We start from the raw sequence: 13,694 nt of genomic DNA, 5'->3' as shown, positions 1-13,694 counted from the left end.
ACGTAGGGGGTGTTGATCAGCTGCAGAAAAAAACCAGTTGGCCAGGCTTCCAGTAGGCTCCCACAGGGAAAAGCTTGGCACTGCCACAACCCACCCTGGCTCAGACTCAGGGACTTCATGCTTTCCATTTTTTTTAAATAGGCTATAATAAAACCCAAAATTCAAAATAATGTTTTGTCAAAATGTATTATTTGCTAGAGTTGTTGTGAGAGATCACCACAAGCTGAAGGACCTCAAAGACAGTTACCTTCTCACCTTGAAGACTCAGGGCCTGAAATGGCAAGGGGTTAAGCCTAAGAGTGATTCCAGATGTACAACCCCTGGCTTGGAGCTGCATAGCACCCCGGCTCTGCCTTGCCTTCTCCCCACCTCCTCTTGTGTGTCTCTACTTGCTTTCTGAGATAATATTTAGGACACAATCCCATAGCCCAGGACAGCTTCACCTCCAGATAGTTAACTCGGGCACAGCTGACCAGGTCAACTTCCCAGCGGTTCTGGTGCAGGCCTGTGTTGTGGTCTACCCAGCCAGGCAAGCCTATAGCTCACATAAAGAAGAACTAAAATAGTGGGAAAGGCCACCACTGTCTGTGGAGAAAATTCAGGCATTGTGCCTGGTGGAAGTCAGAAGTGTCCTGAGGTAGGGGAGGGGAGCAGAGCAGGATCAAGGCAAGCCAGGCTCTGGTCACCCAGGGTTAGCTTCCTTTTTACTAAGTTCTGATCTCCACATAGAAAGAGGCCCTCCAGGCTCCCAGCCATCTTCCCCTGACAATCAACCCTCTGCCAGCTCTCAAGCTCTGAATGTTGAAGCAGCAACCACCACCACCATCACTCACCCTAGCACTGTGGTCTTGTTCTGATTTAGCACCTGGTGAACACCCAGGTCACCTCAGAGCTGACCTTCAGCAACTTTACAAAGTTCCCAGGACCCAGGCCGCATGATAAGGTCTGAGGGTCAGAAACCCTAAGTGAGTACTTCAATCCACTCCTGTTTTCTTGGCCTTACAGGGCTGAAATCTAGATGTATCTCAGTTGCCTTATTAAAACATAGCAAATATCTTTATGCAACTTAAATAATAATAGGGACTTGAGTTTTTTTGTGAATGAATCTTAAACCAATTACATAAAGCTTTAGACAAACAACAGCTAGCAGATTCTACAAGTAAGTTTTGAGACCAACATTGGCAGAAAACAAACAATAAATAGGAAGTGGCTTTCGAGGAACAGCGCCCCTGGTGTTTGTGGCCAGGTCAAAGACTTGAGGACGTTCAGTATAAGTGGCCAGCCACTAGCCACTGGTAGACAGCAGGCACTGGGGCCAGCCTCTGGAAAAAAGGAAGACACAAAGACATTCTGTCAAAGTCATGCATTGGAAAGGAGGTAAGGAAAGAGCTTCTGTCACAGGTCTTCCTGGTAAGCTGCTGTCCCTAGTGAGGTGAGCGCTTGCCCAATACCCATGTAACTGGTAACATTGCTTACCGAACAACTGGCATCTGTGGCTTCAAGCAGTACCTTGAGGATGGAGCCAATATATCCCTTCACTTCGGCAGGCAGAAAACTCTGTACTCAATCACAATACACTTTTTAAGACTGTATTTTTATTATATTTACGTATGCCTGCGTGTGAGTGCAGGCGTCTATGGAGGCCGAAAGCCATGGATCTCCCTGGAGCGGGACTCCGTTTGTGAGCCACCTGACGTGGGCGGCAGGCACGGAACTCAGAGTGGGCCCTCTTACCAGCTGAGCCTTCTCTCCAGCCCCTGTGCGGTAGGTACAGTTTAACAGTCAACTCTACCCCCACGGCAAGTCCACATGTGCCACTCAAAAAAGAAAAGAAAAGAAAAAAAGGTTTGTGAATAAGAAGCAGGATCAAATCAAACCGAAAACTTTGTGCTGCAGTATTCTTCCTCCAACCCGTACCCTCACCTCAGAAATTAATCTCCCTTCTGAATTTTATATAGAATGCTTTTAGGTTTCATTACAGTCATTGCGCATCTGTGTATTTCTGCCTACGTTAATGTTCTGCTTGTTCCTAAGTCCAATAACCATCGCATTATGCTCTATATACCATTGAAGGGACTTTTACACCCCATTTTTAGAATTCATCTGATGATTCTATACAACTGCATTCCTATTGGTTATAGTTGTCCTTTTAAAATGGGTTTTAATTGATTTTCAGGTTGATGAATTTAAGCTGCTTTCTGTTTTCGCTATCATGGCTAACATTTCTATGGATACTCATGCATTTAATCTTCTGGCACATATATGCCAAGAGGTCTTTTAATTACTAAGAGTGAAACTATTTAATCAAGTGTTCATGTTTATAAAACAGCACCGAGTCATCTTGCAAAGTGCTTTTTTCTAATTACACAAGACCTTGCATAAAGAGAAAACCCTATCAACTGTCACCTCATGAACATTGACTACCGTAAAACTTTCCAGCATTTGTCCAAATAGTAAATAGAAAATAGTATCTCACTGGAATTTTGCACCTGAATTTGTCTTTTTCAGAAAACTGTGTCTTTATAATTTCTGCACATTTTTCTGCTTGATATGTTACAATCCTTCTATACTCCAGTCCTGACTCTTTCCATTTAGTACTGTCCATTGTGACTTTTTTCCTGGCCCTGGTTTATTTGCGGTCTATTCATGTACTTTCATGAGCAGACATTCCTAATGCAAATGGGAAAATCCTATCCATCTTTTCCTTTGTGGTGGGTGTATTTTGCGCTTTAAATAGCTCTTTTCTCCCCTTTGGTCATGAATGTGAAAGGGCAACTGAAACAGCTTTCAGGGGACACAGCGGGTCACTCTGTGAGGCGCCTGGAGTTGATTTTCTGAGCTGGTCCTGAGATACTGAGGCAGGGATCAAGTTTCACCATTTTGCATAAAGACAACAACTGGCTCATAGTGGGTGCATTAAATGATCCCTTTTTTCCTGGATGATCTACAGTGCCCACCCTGTCACAAGTCAAGCAATGTATGCCGGGGTGTCCGTTTCTGGAACTCCATATCACTGCATTGGCATTTTCACACTGCTTCTCTAATTAGGACACTTTCTCTGAGATGGAAATCTACTAGGGCAAGTTACAAACTCCAGCATGTTCTTAAGAAATATCAACTATGGAACTCATAGATCACAGTAAAAAAAATCCTTATATAAATTAAGTGAAAACAAGAATTTCAGGGACAGGTCCTTATTTAGTCATAAAATAAGGTAATAATGTAAACCTGTACACAAGCAATGACTATTTTAATATACAGATATTATTTTGCTATGACCTATCTGTTCAACCTAACGTTTTGATGCTATACCTTATCGGAAACTAAGAAATAACTGAGAAACGGCAAAATCATCAGTTTCTACGGTGAAGCGAACTGCTAACTCTGAGGAAAACCCCACTAAAGTTAGAAATCAGCTATGCATATTTTATGTCTTCATTTACCCTGCTGAATCTATCCAAATGCTTGCCTTGGTGGTCTTTTCACTTACAGCCTTTCATGTCCTGGCTAATGGTTTGTAGGTGTTTCCAAAAAGGATACTTTGTGAAATTTTGCTGTAATACCAGCACTAGGGGAAGCAGAGGCAGGAGGATCTCTGTGAGTTTGAAGACAGCCTGGTCTACAGAGCAAGTCCAGGGAAGCCAAAGCTACACAGAGAAACTCTGTCTCAAAAAAATGAAAAACAAAAAACAAAACAAACAACAACAACAAAAAATAATTAGATATTCTTTGAAACTTAGGTTGAAATTATGTCTCACTTGCCTTTAAAAAATTATGTTCATAGACAGATCCAGCTTTGACATTTCCCATCAGGGGAATCTGAACTCTGCTCACGACTGAGGCTTTTTTTAGGTTTGCTTTTTTTTTTAATAACTTTTATTTTTCTGAGATTTTATTCATAATGTTCCCATCTTTTACATGAAGTTTTAATATGATCCTTTTATTCGTTTTATTTAATGTCTACAGTCTCTAAACCTGTGCTGCATTCACTCCTAATATTAATCTTGTTTTCTGAGTCTTTACTGCGCTCCATTAACTTTGCTATTCTTTTCCTATGACCATTGAATAAGGGCTTTGCTCCGTGATGTTGGGTCCTTCACTCTTCCTGACATACGCAACAAAGGTTTTACATTTCTTTGGATTTACTGCTTTTGATACAGCTCATAAGTTTTTATATGAGTATTATGGTCACTATGTATTTAGTTCTAAATATCTTCTAATTTTCATTTTCATTTTTCTTTGCTTGTGCATTGTTTAAAGGCAAGATAAAAATATTCAGAATATGAGTTTTTCATCCAGGAGTGTTTTGTTTGTTTTTTATTTTACATCAAACATGCTCAAAATGTTTCCAAAGCCTGCCATCTGCTCAGCAACTCCACGAATCTCTCTAAGGGTAGCACTGTAACCTAGAAATGGATCTGTTTCAGAAACACTCAGCCCACTTTTATTGTCATCCCTCACTTCTTTTTTCTTGTTGTGGCTTCATTTTGCTCTTTTTTAAGTTTTGTGGTAGAAATTTTGATCTATAATAATTATTGAAATTGTTATTGTTGAGCTGGGGAGATGGCTCAGTGGGTAAAGCATTGGCTGCTCCATCATGAGACCTTGAGTTTGAGTCGCCAGCACCAAGGTAGGAACAAAGTCATTATGGTGCTCATACTCAGGAGGCAGAAACAGGGGAGTCCCGGGTGAAGATGGCTAGCTAAACTAGTCAGAATTGAGGAGCTCTGCCTACAGGAAGAGGCCTGTGTCCATAAAACAAAAACAAAACAAAACAACAACAAAAAAAAAGAAGTGAAATCCTGATTCTAAAAAAGACATTATCTGTCAACTTTGGGCTCCACACAAATTTGAGCATGAGCATGGATATGCATGTACATTCACACAACACCTGTACACACATGCAAAACAAGATTTCTTATAGATCTGAGAACTCTTTTCTGCTTTACTATAGTCAGTACTACCTCACTCCCTGTAACTTCTGTTTATCTGTATTCCATAGTCTCGTAACTCTTGTTTTAAGTTTTATTCAATTGAACATACTTTAAAATTATCCTTGAGACTCTCTTGTTGAGCCATGGAATTAAAGAAATCTGTTGTCTGATTTCCAAGCATTTGAGCATCTTCCAAATGTTCTCCTGCATTTGTTGAATATACTCTTTTTAGCTGGAGAATAAATTTTGTCTTTTATCAATTTTTTCCGCATTATTAGTATTTGTTTATAACAAGTATGTCTTCTTGGTGAATGTTCCTGTGTCCTTGAAGTGTGTGTTGGCACTTGGAGGGGGGTTGTGTTGTGTGTTAATTTGGTCAGGTTGATTGATGGCTCCTCTGTGCCTCTGCTCTTACTGATTTTGTCTTCTCAGGCTATTGATTACTGGCATGGAGTACTGACGTCCCAGCTGTCATCAAGGACCTGTGTATCTTTGAAAATACCTCAGTTTCCTTTCATGGTCAGTTTATGCATTTTTAGGATCATTGTATCTTATTTGAGAATTGGCCCCGCGATCATTCTACAGTGTTCTCTTTGCTTCTGTTAAGTTGCCCTATTGACACAGTATTTTGTGTGACATTCACTCAGTCAGGCTTGCTTTCTTCATTTGTGTCATCAGGATTGGTGGCAGGTACCTTTCTCCACTGAGTCATCTCATCAGCCCCTTAGCTCTGTCTAAATGTGAAGTTTCAGGAGTCTGTGGAATGGGCAAAAGACTGAAGAAAGAAAGCTGATCTGATGGGGACACTTGGAGTGGAGATGAAACAAAGAGAAGGGAGGGGAACAGAAAGAGGGAGATGAAAAAGGGGAGTAGAGAAATAGGAAGGGAAACAGAAGGAAATAAAGGGGGGAAAGAGAAGGAAAAGGGAGGGGGGAAATTAAGGAGGAAGGAGAAGGAGCATTATTTGTAGTTGATGCTCAAAGCCACTGGGCTGGGAGAGAACAGGTAGAGGAAAGGATGTAGGGGGCAGGTTGGGAAGAAATCCTGAAGAGCCCTGTACAGAAGAAAGATGAAACAGAAGGGGCTGAAGAGCAAGAGCTATTGGAAAAAACTATGAGTAGCTTTTAGAAAAACCCAGAGAGTAGCTGCTGGAGAAGCCAAGAAGACAGCCAAGGGTGGGGTGAGTGTGAACACAGGGAAGACTGAACCTACCTGCCCACATTTGCTTTCTCTCCCCTCTTTCTTGGGCTTCCGAAACAGAACTGATGCTGTGCTTGCTGACTGGAGATCCATACAGTGAAGAGTTTGGATGGAGAACTTGGGGCTGGCTCCAGGCTCACCTGTAACCCAAGCCTCTCTTCCATGTAGCATGACTGAATACACATAGATATGGAGTTCTAAAACAAAAATGCCAGGATTCCAAGAAATGGTTCATTTTTTTTCATTTCCTAGATCCATTTTTAATTATAAAATTAACACAGGCAGACAGTTTTATTTTTTAAATTACGAAGACCCAAAACTGTTCATGGAGAAACACGAACAGTTCCTGTTCCTCACCTTGTTTTGTTTCCCAGAGGCCACCATGATCCACAGGTGATTTTATAGCTACAAGCAAATCCTTTATTTTTCCAAGAGTAAAATTAAACATGTTCCTTTCAGCTTGCTTTTCCTTAATAAAATACTGTGGGATCAATCCAGATCGTCTGGGGGAGACTTGTCTCATGCTTTTCAGAAAGGCTGCTCATATTCTAGTCTATGCATAAATTATATTTTATTTTAAGCAGTCCCCTATCAGTCTTTTAGCTTTTGTGTGTTAATTTCTTTCTTCCTAACAATCCTTCCAATGGTGAACAATGTTTTAAACTTCCCTTGCTAAAGAGCTCTATGAAATAAATTATTTGGAATAAATATGTGTTTTAAAAATGTTGACAGGGCTCATCAAACTCCACCAAACCACTTTTCTGTTATACTCCTACCCTGGGGGTTCTCAGTCTCTCTCCTAGCCTGCTTGCCTCCCACCTCTGGCACGCCACGTTACCCGCCACGCTGGGATCCTGCAATTGCAGACAGTGTCCTCTGCTATGTGACTTGAACGACAGCAAAGAGCAGAGACTAAAATTGTCTGCTTGGGACTCTAGGACAGGCTGGAAGCATCCCCAGGCTCCCAGTGAGACAACCTTGCCTTTGGCCTTGCTCCTGACCCAGCCATACAGACCTCCTGGGAAGACAGGAACTCCCCTGCTACTCTCAAGCAGCTGTCCCTGGTAATCCCTTTGCACCCTGGATCTCTCCCGTTTTCTCTTAGCCACGTGCCAAGGGTCTGGCATCCTCTCCTCTTCCATCTTCCTGCTTGATCAGCCTCGCCAGGCTGTCTTCTCAGCCGTTCACCGCTGCTGTCCAGGGTTCCGTAGCTACCGTAGCCCCATGAGACCAGAAGGCATGGTTTATTAATAACAAGTATTCTAGCTCATTAATGCCTTCTCTCTGTCCCTCTCCTTCCTCCTGGCCACGCTCAGGAGGGGACCAGGGCCTCAGCTCTCTCTGTCTCTCTCTCCCTTTCTCTTTCTCTCTCTCTCACACACACTTTCCCACACCTCTTGTCCTTTGTCTTTCCATAGCCCTGTAGCCTCCTTTGGTTCTGCTATTGACCTTACAGGGGCCCCTGTTGAGACAGGCAGAAAACATCCCTAAGGTTTTAAGCAGCCTTGCCCTCCAACCCTCGTTAAGTCTGCATCCTCATCCTAGGCCCATCACTGGCTACCTCCCAGGTCAGGCCTTATTGGTGTACAAGACATTTTAAACAAACAAACAAACAAACAAACAAAAAAACACCTGCCCTCCATTCCTCCAGGAGCTTTCCCCCACCCTTCCCCCACCCTACCCAGTGGTGTCTTCTTTTTTTGCCTTCTCTGTGTCACAGCCAGCCTTTAGAAGCAGGAGCTAAGAGAGGTGCTTTGGCACAAATATAGTTCACCTCAGTGCCGTAGTAAGTAAGAACGGATGCAGACAGTTAGGAAAGGGAGAGTAATCCACAAAATAGTTTTCTGTAGCCTGTTTCTGAAAAACAGTAATAAGAAAACTCCCCCTACAGGCTTTTTGTGATTACTGCAAAATAAACAGAGGAAATGCCCGGCAAACTCTTTGCTGATTCATCAGGCCCATCCAGTGTTTCCTTTGACTTCTTAAAAATAAACCTGTTTCCTCCTGGCATCCAGCACCCTTTCTCCCCTAGGGAGATGAATAATGCAGACAGGGCCTCCCTCCCCCAGTCCCTCAGGCCACGAATGCCTCAAGGTCAACAGCAGTGCTAAAGGGACTTTTTTTTTTCAAAGAGCTGAAAATTATCCAGAGTTTTTATTCCTACTGCCATAAATTCACAAGCAAAAGAACAAAATAGTTAATTCCTCCTGACTCAAAGGTGGGAAAGGGGATAGCACATGAAATGGGTAAAAATCAGTTGTCACCAATCCCTGACTGACCTTGGGGACAAACACAAGATCGATAAACGTGTAAAGGAGACAAGCCACCTGGCTGGGATCCAGAACTCAACATCTCACTTGCATCCCCCCCGCCCCCACGCACCCCCAAAGCTGCCCTGATCTTGCTTATGCCCGCTTGTATTTTAATGCCCGTAGCAATGTTTGTTTAAATATTTGGTTCCAAAAGAGAGGAATGGCTTTCCAGAGAATCACATGAAATTAAATAAGACTATCCATTATGGGGACCCAGCCCATTTACAATCAGGCAAAACCAGCATCCTTCCTCTCATCCTCTTGACCACCTTTAGGTCTAAAGAGCTGTGTCTCCAATTAACGCCTGAGTGGGACAGGAAGTCCAGGCTATGGTCATCCCAGGGGCAAGAAGGTGGGGGAAGGGGTAACTCTCACAAAAGACCATTGTTCTCTCCTCAGGCTTCTTGCTGTGAAGTTACATATATTATGAGTCTGAAGGTTGAAAAGGCTCTTGGTTTTGTTAACGTATTTTCAAACCACTAATTATTCCCTGCTGTTTTGAGGTGTTAAATACATAAACACATGGGCTACTCAGCTTAAGAAATTAGGGTTTCGTGCCTCTCCAGACGAGCCAGTATGAAGGATAGTCCCACATAAATCATTCCTATGTGCCTAGTCCAGTGTAGTCTCCGTTTTACGTGTCTACTAGTCTGTGTGTCCAGGGCCACACACACTAGTCATGACGGAGGTCACTGGGCCCAATGACCAGATTGTCACCCCAGAATTTCTGAGCACATGAAGATCTTACAGAGCGTGTCTGCTCCTTGGAAAGTGCTGGGAGTCAAAACTTGAGGTTTTCCGTTAACAAGGCTCTTGGGCCAATGCTCAGGGCTTATCAAGCTGCCTTCCATATAGGTGACCTCTGCCTGTGACAGTCTATTTGAACATCAATAGCTCAGGCCTTACAGATCTTGTGTGGACATAAGGGTTGGCCCATATTTTGTCTTTTGTCCATTTGGCCCCTGACATCTTCATCTGCAGATCCAGTGTCATGAGTGTTCAAAGTCAAAGGCAGTGTTCCCTGAATGGCACTAAGGTTTAGGTTGCACAACACTCAGAGTCAACAGCTTTATTATGCATGTGCGCTTGAGTGTGTGTGTGTTCGTGCGCATGCACGTGCATGAGTGTGTGTGTGTATGTGTGTTGCACGGGCATGTGTGCAGGTATGGAGTCAACTTTGGGTGTCATTCCTCAGAAGTCCTCTACTTGCTTTCTGAAACAGGGTGACTCTCTGGCACTAGGCGCTCACCACTTAGGCTAGACTCTCTGGCCAAACAGCGAGCCCCAGAGGTTCACTTCTCTCTGCTTCCCCAGTGCTAGGATTAGAGGTTAAGGCCATGCTACCACCATCCAGATTTTTACATGGATACTTGGGCCTGGAACTCAGCTCCTTTGTCATTAACTTCAGGATGGCACACGAATCCAGGAACTGTCAGTCCTATCATCTCCCTATCCCGGGTCAATGTCCGAGGTGAGGTCGAGCAAGCTGAAACAAGTATACTGGCTGCCTCTTAGCACTGTGGGTCAAGACGGTTCCCACACAGCAGGCTCCAGGGGCTGATGGCAGTATGTGGGGAGGGGGCAGTGTTGGCAACGTTATCAGATAGGAGTTCTGTAGGAAAGCAATGGCCATGCCAGCCAAGACTAGGTAGACTAGGCACCACACTCCTCACCAACCAGAAAGCTTAGAGAGCCAACAACCTCGTCACAGGAGCCAGGACCCTGAAGCAGAGTCACCCAACCGAAGGTCCATAGCATCTGGCCTGAGAGTGAGGCTTCTGAAACGCAGCAGCTTGCCTCACCATGCAGCTGTGAAAGAGAGGCACGGGCACTCTTCTGGCTATTGTTTATAGCCTCCTGCTTCAGGAGGGCACAGGCATACCACCCCGCTGTTCCTCTGGTCCCTGCCACACTCACAGGTTCACTCAGACAGAATAGAATGAATGATTCAATTGGGTCCGTTCCTAGTCATCTGCAATGCAAATGAAACAATCTGAATATGTCCAGCAAGCACATGCAAAAATATTTGGCATTGACTTATTAGGGAAAAGAGAATTAAGGCCACAGAGAAATATTGTCTTCTGTTCGTTGGGAAGCTTGATAGCCAAACTTTCAGAAAATGTTTTGTTTTGTTTTTTAAATAGGAAATGAGACCAATTATTTTGTATACTAATTGTAAAAGTAAAACTAATACTAAAAGTCAGAGAGCTTAATAGGCCTAACTCTTAGAAAATGTTTCCTTTTTAAATAGGAAATGAGACCAATTATTTTGTATACCAATTTTAAAATTAAAACTAATAATGCAGAAGAAATGAAAACAACAAAAAGAAATTCTTTCCCACACTTACTAAAATATCAATAGAAAAGGAAAAGACAAAAGAATGAGATATCATTTCACCTCCACTGCAATGACCACTGGGATGGTCCGTCCTCACTGTCCACCTGACTGGATTTGGAGTCACCTAAGATGAGTGTCTGTGAGGATGTTTTCAAAGAGGTTAACTGAGGAGGAAAGATCAGACCACCCTAAATGTGGGGGAGCAGCATCCCATGGCCTGGAGTCCAAATGCATAAAAAGGGGAAATCCCCTGACAGAGAAATGGGGGGGGGCAGGGACAGTCACAGCTTTTCTGCTACCATGCCTTCCCTTCTGTGCTGAGCTGTACCCACATATATGAGTTCAGACACACCCTGCCTCTCTTAAAAACTGTAGGAAATTGAGAACAGGAAGTGTTATGCAGGATCAGGGACATCAGAGCACTGGGCATGGCTGGCTAAAGGATAAAAAGGGGTGATGTGGAGAGACAGTATGGTGAGTCCTCAACACACACTATGCTCTTAAATAAGAAATTGCCCCAGATTCTACTTTTAGGCACATATTCCCCCCCCCCAAAAAAAAAACTAAAACTAGCAATTCAAAAAGGATAATTATACATTTAACTCAGCATTCCTCATGACAGAGAGAAGGAAGCAAATGAACATACATTAACAGACAACGATATATTTTTTATGTATGTCCATGATGTGGAATGTAATTCAGCCATTCAAAAAGTTGAAATCCTTTGATGTGTCACTGTGGATGAACTTTGAAAACAACACGTTGAATGAAATAAGCTTGATAGGAAAAAACAAATATTTTGTGGGTCCAATGACGTGAAGAACTCAGAAGAGCAAACTCATGGAAGCCAGGAGCAGAGCAGGGCCAGAGAAGGATGACGGAGAGTACTACGTAAGGGACAAGGGTTCAGTTTGGGAAGATAAGAATGTTTGGACACAGAGGTGATGGTTACTGCTTGGAAATGTGTCACTGAATTACCCACGCTTAAAGTGGCCAGCACAGGGACTGTCATGTCAAGCATATTTTACCATATTAATGGTGATACAGGGAAGAGCTGAGCACTGTGAAGCCAGAGGGTCCTGCCTTCTCTCAGATGACTTCCCCTGACTTCAGATTCTCTCCGCTGCTTTCTGCCCCTAAGGAAGTGGTGGAGACCAGAAGGGTGTTCCTCTTAAGCAGGCTGGCATATCTGTGTGCAGAACAGGTTGTGGGCATAGTTAGGAGGGTGGGGTGGTTTATGACGCTCTTTTCTGCATCCTGGAAGCAGCATTTACAGGCCAGGAGAAACTCTGGTCTGAACACGTTGTTTGTCTTGGTAACCTATGAGACCCTGGTCACCCCTTTTCAGTGCCCTTAAAGATAGGCCACTGGTGATTACCAGTGTACAGTAAGCTTTTTCTCCTACAAAAACATCATGCAGAAACAACTGAAGCAGAATGTCTGATGCTTACCAGAAGAGAAAAATGTAAGCAACACACACAGAATATATTCAATCCATCAGTTCCACCCTCGTGGCTGAGTTATATACAGAGTGGGCTTCTCTCCTCTCCTGAAGAAGTTTGTTACATCTTCAGAATCACTCACCAGACACTGGCCAGAGCACTTCTTCCACACCTCCCTGAGGATGTGTGTAGATGCCCAGGGAAGGGTTTTCTAACAGTAAAGGCCTATTTTCTCAACCATGCCCTCCAGGATAAAGTGTGTTAGTCTTTCCCCAACCCCCTTCTACATGTGCTTTCATTTGGTATGCTTAGCGGCCATTCTAGATCTTTCCAGAAAATGGATAACGTTCATGTTGCAGCCACCTCCCACAAGGATGAAAGTGGTCCTCTCAGGAATGGGGAGACTTTGCCGTGGGCAACGTTAGGGGAACAGCAGCATAGGACTCTCGTGTGTGGTGTGTACGTGTCCTTTGGCTGCACAGGTGATCCCAAGTGCCATGGCCTAGGTCTCTGTCCCCCTCTGATATCCATGGGCACCAGCTGCTCACCTCACTGGAGGGTCAGGCTTCCTCCCCGTGAGAAGTGACATTCAGATGGTAAGGAGTTCAGCACACCTCCTAACTTTCCTCCCTCACATTACCACGTCCCAGAGCCTCTTCGTGATGGTCCTGGCTTGTGGCACACTTTCCCTTGCTGTCCCACCCCACTTCTGGTCTAACTCCTGGGCTGTCTCTCAGAGGCTCAGAAGTCGAAAGCTTGGTCCCCAGCTGGTGACAGTATTCTGGGAGATGGTGGAAGCTGTAGAAGACCTGGCTGGAGAAATGGGGTCACTGGAGACATGTTCTTGGGGACTACACCTCGCCTCTTTGTCTGTTTCTTCACCACCATGAGGTGAAGGGCTCTGTCCACCTCCTCCCTTCCACCATGCTGTCCTCCCTCACCACCAGGCCAGAGACCATGGATCCAGCTGACCACAGACTGACAACTCTGAAGCTGTGAGCTAAATACATGTTTCTCTCCAGCATCCATCACAGTGATGAGAATGAGCACAAATCACCTCGCTAGCACTCTGGTCTTGCAGCTCATCCACAGACAGGCTGTTTTATATACCACCTCTTCTCCCATGGGAGGCTTTCTCCGGGCTCAGTCTTGTGTAGACCTCCAAACACACCAGCAATCTCTGCCTTCCACCCCTCTCGTTTGCTTACCTGACACAACTTTCCATTATCACACCAGGTCCTCAGCTCTTTCTCTCTACCTTTAGCCTTCCCGAAACAGCTCTGCTCCCAGAGAATCTCCCAGAGCCCTCAGCGTCCATCTTATGGTGCGAGCACAGCCAACTCAGCATTCCTCACTCTTCCAAATGTGTACCGTCCTGTTTCCTCAACTGGACCATAAAGGAGGGGGGTCAGAGGGTGGTGTCCTCTACCAACTTCTCCTGAGCATTTTTTTCCTGTTCCTGATAAAC

The sequence above is a fragment of the Meriones unguiculatus genome, chromosome 1, assembly GCF_030254825.1.
Source record: "Meriones unguiculatus strain TT.TT164.6M chromosome 1, Bangor_MerUng_6.1, whole genome shotgun sequence".
Classification (NCBI taxonomy): Eukaryota; Metazoa; Chordata; class Mammalia; order Rodentia; family Muridae; genus Meriones; species Meriones unguiculatus.
The sequence above is the reverse complement of the archived record's forward strand: the minus strand, read 5'-3'. Positions refer to the sequence as shown.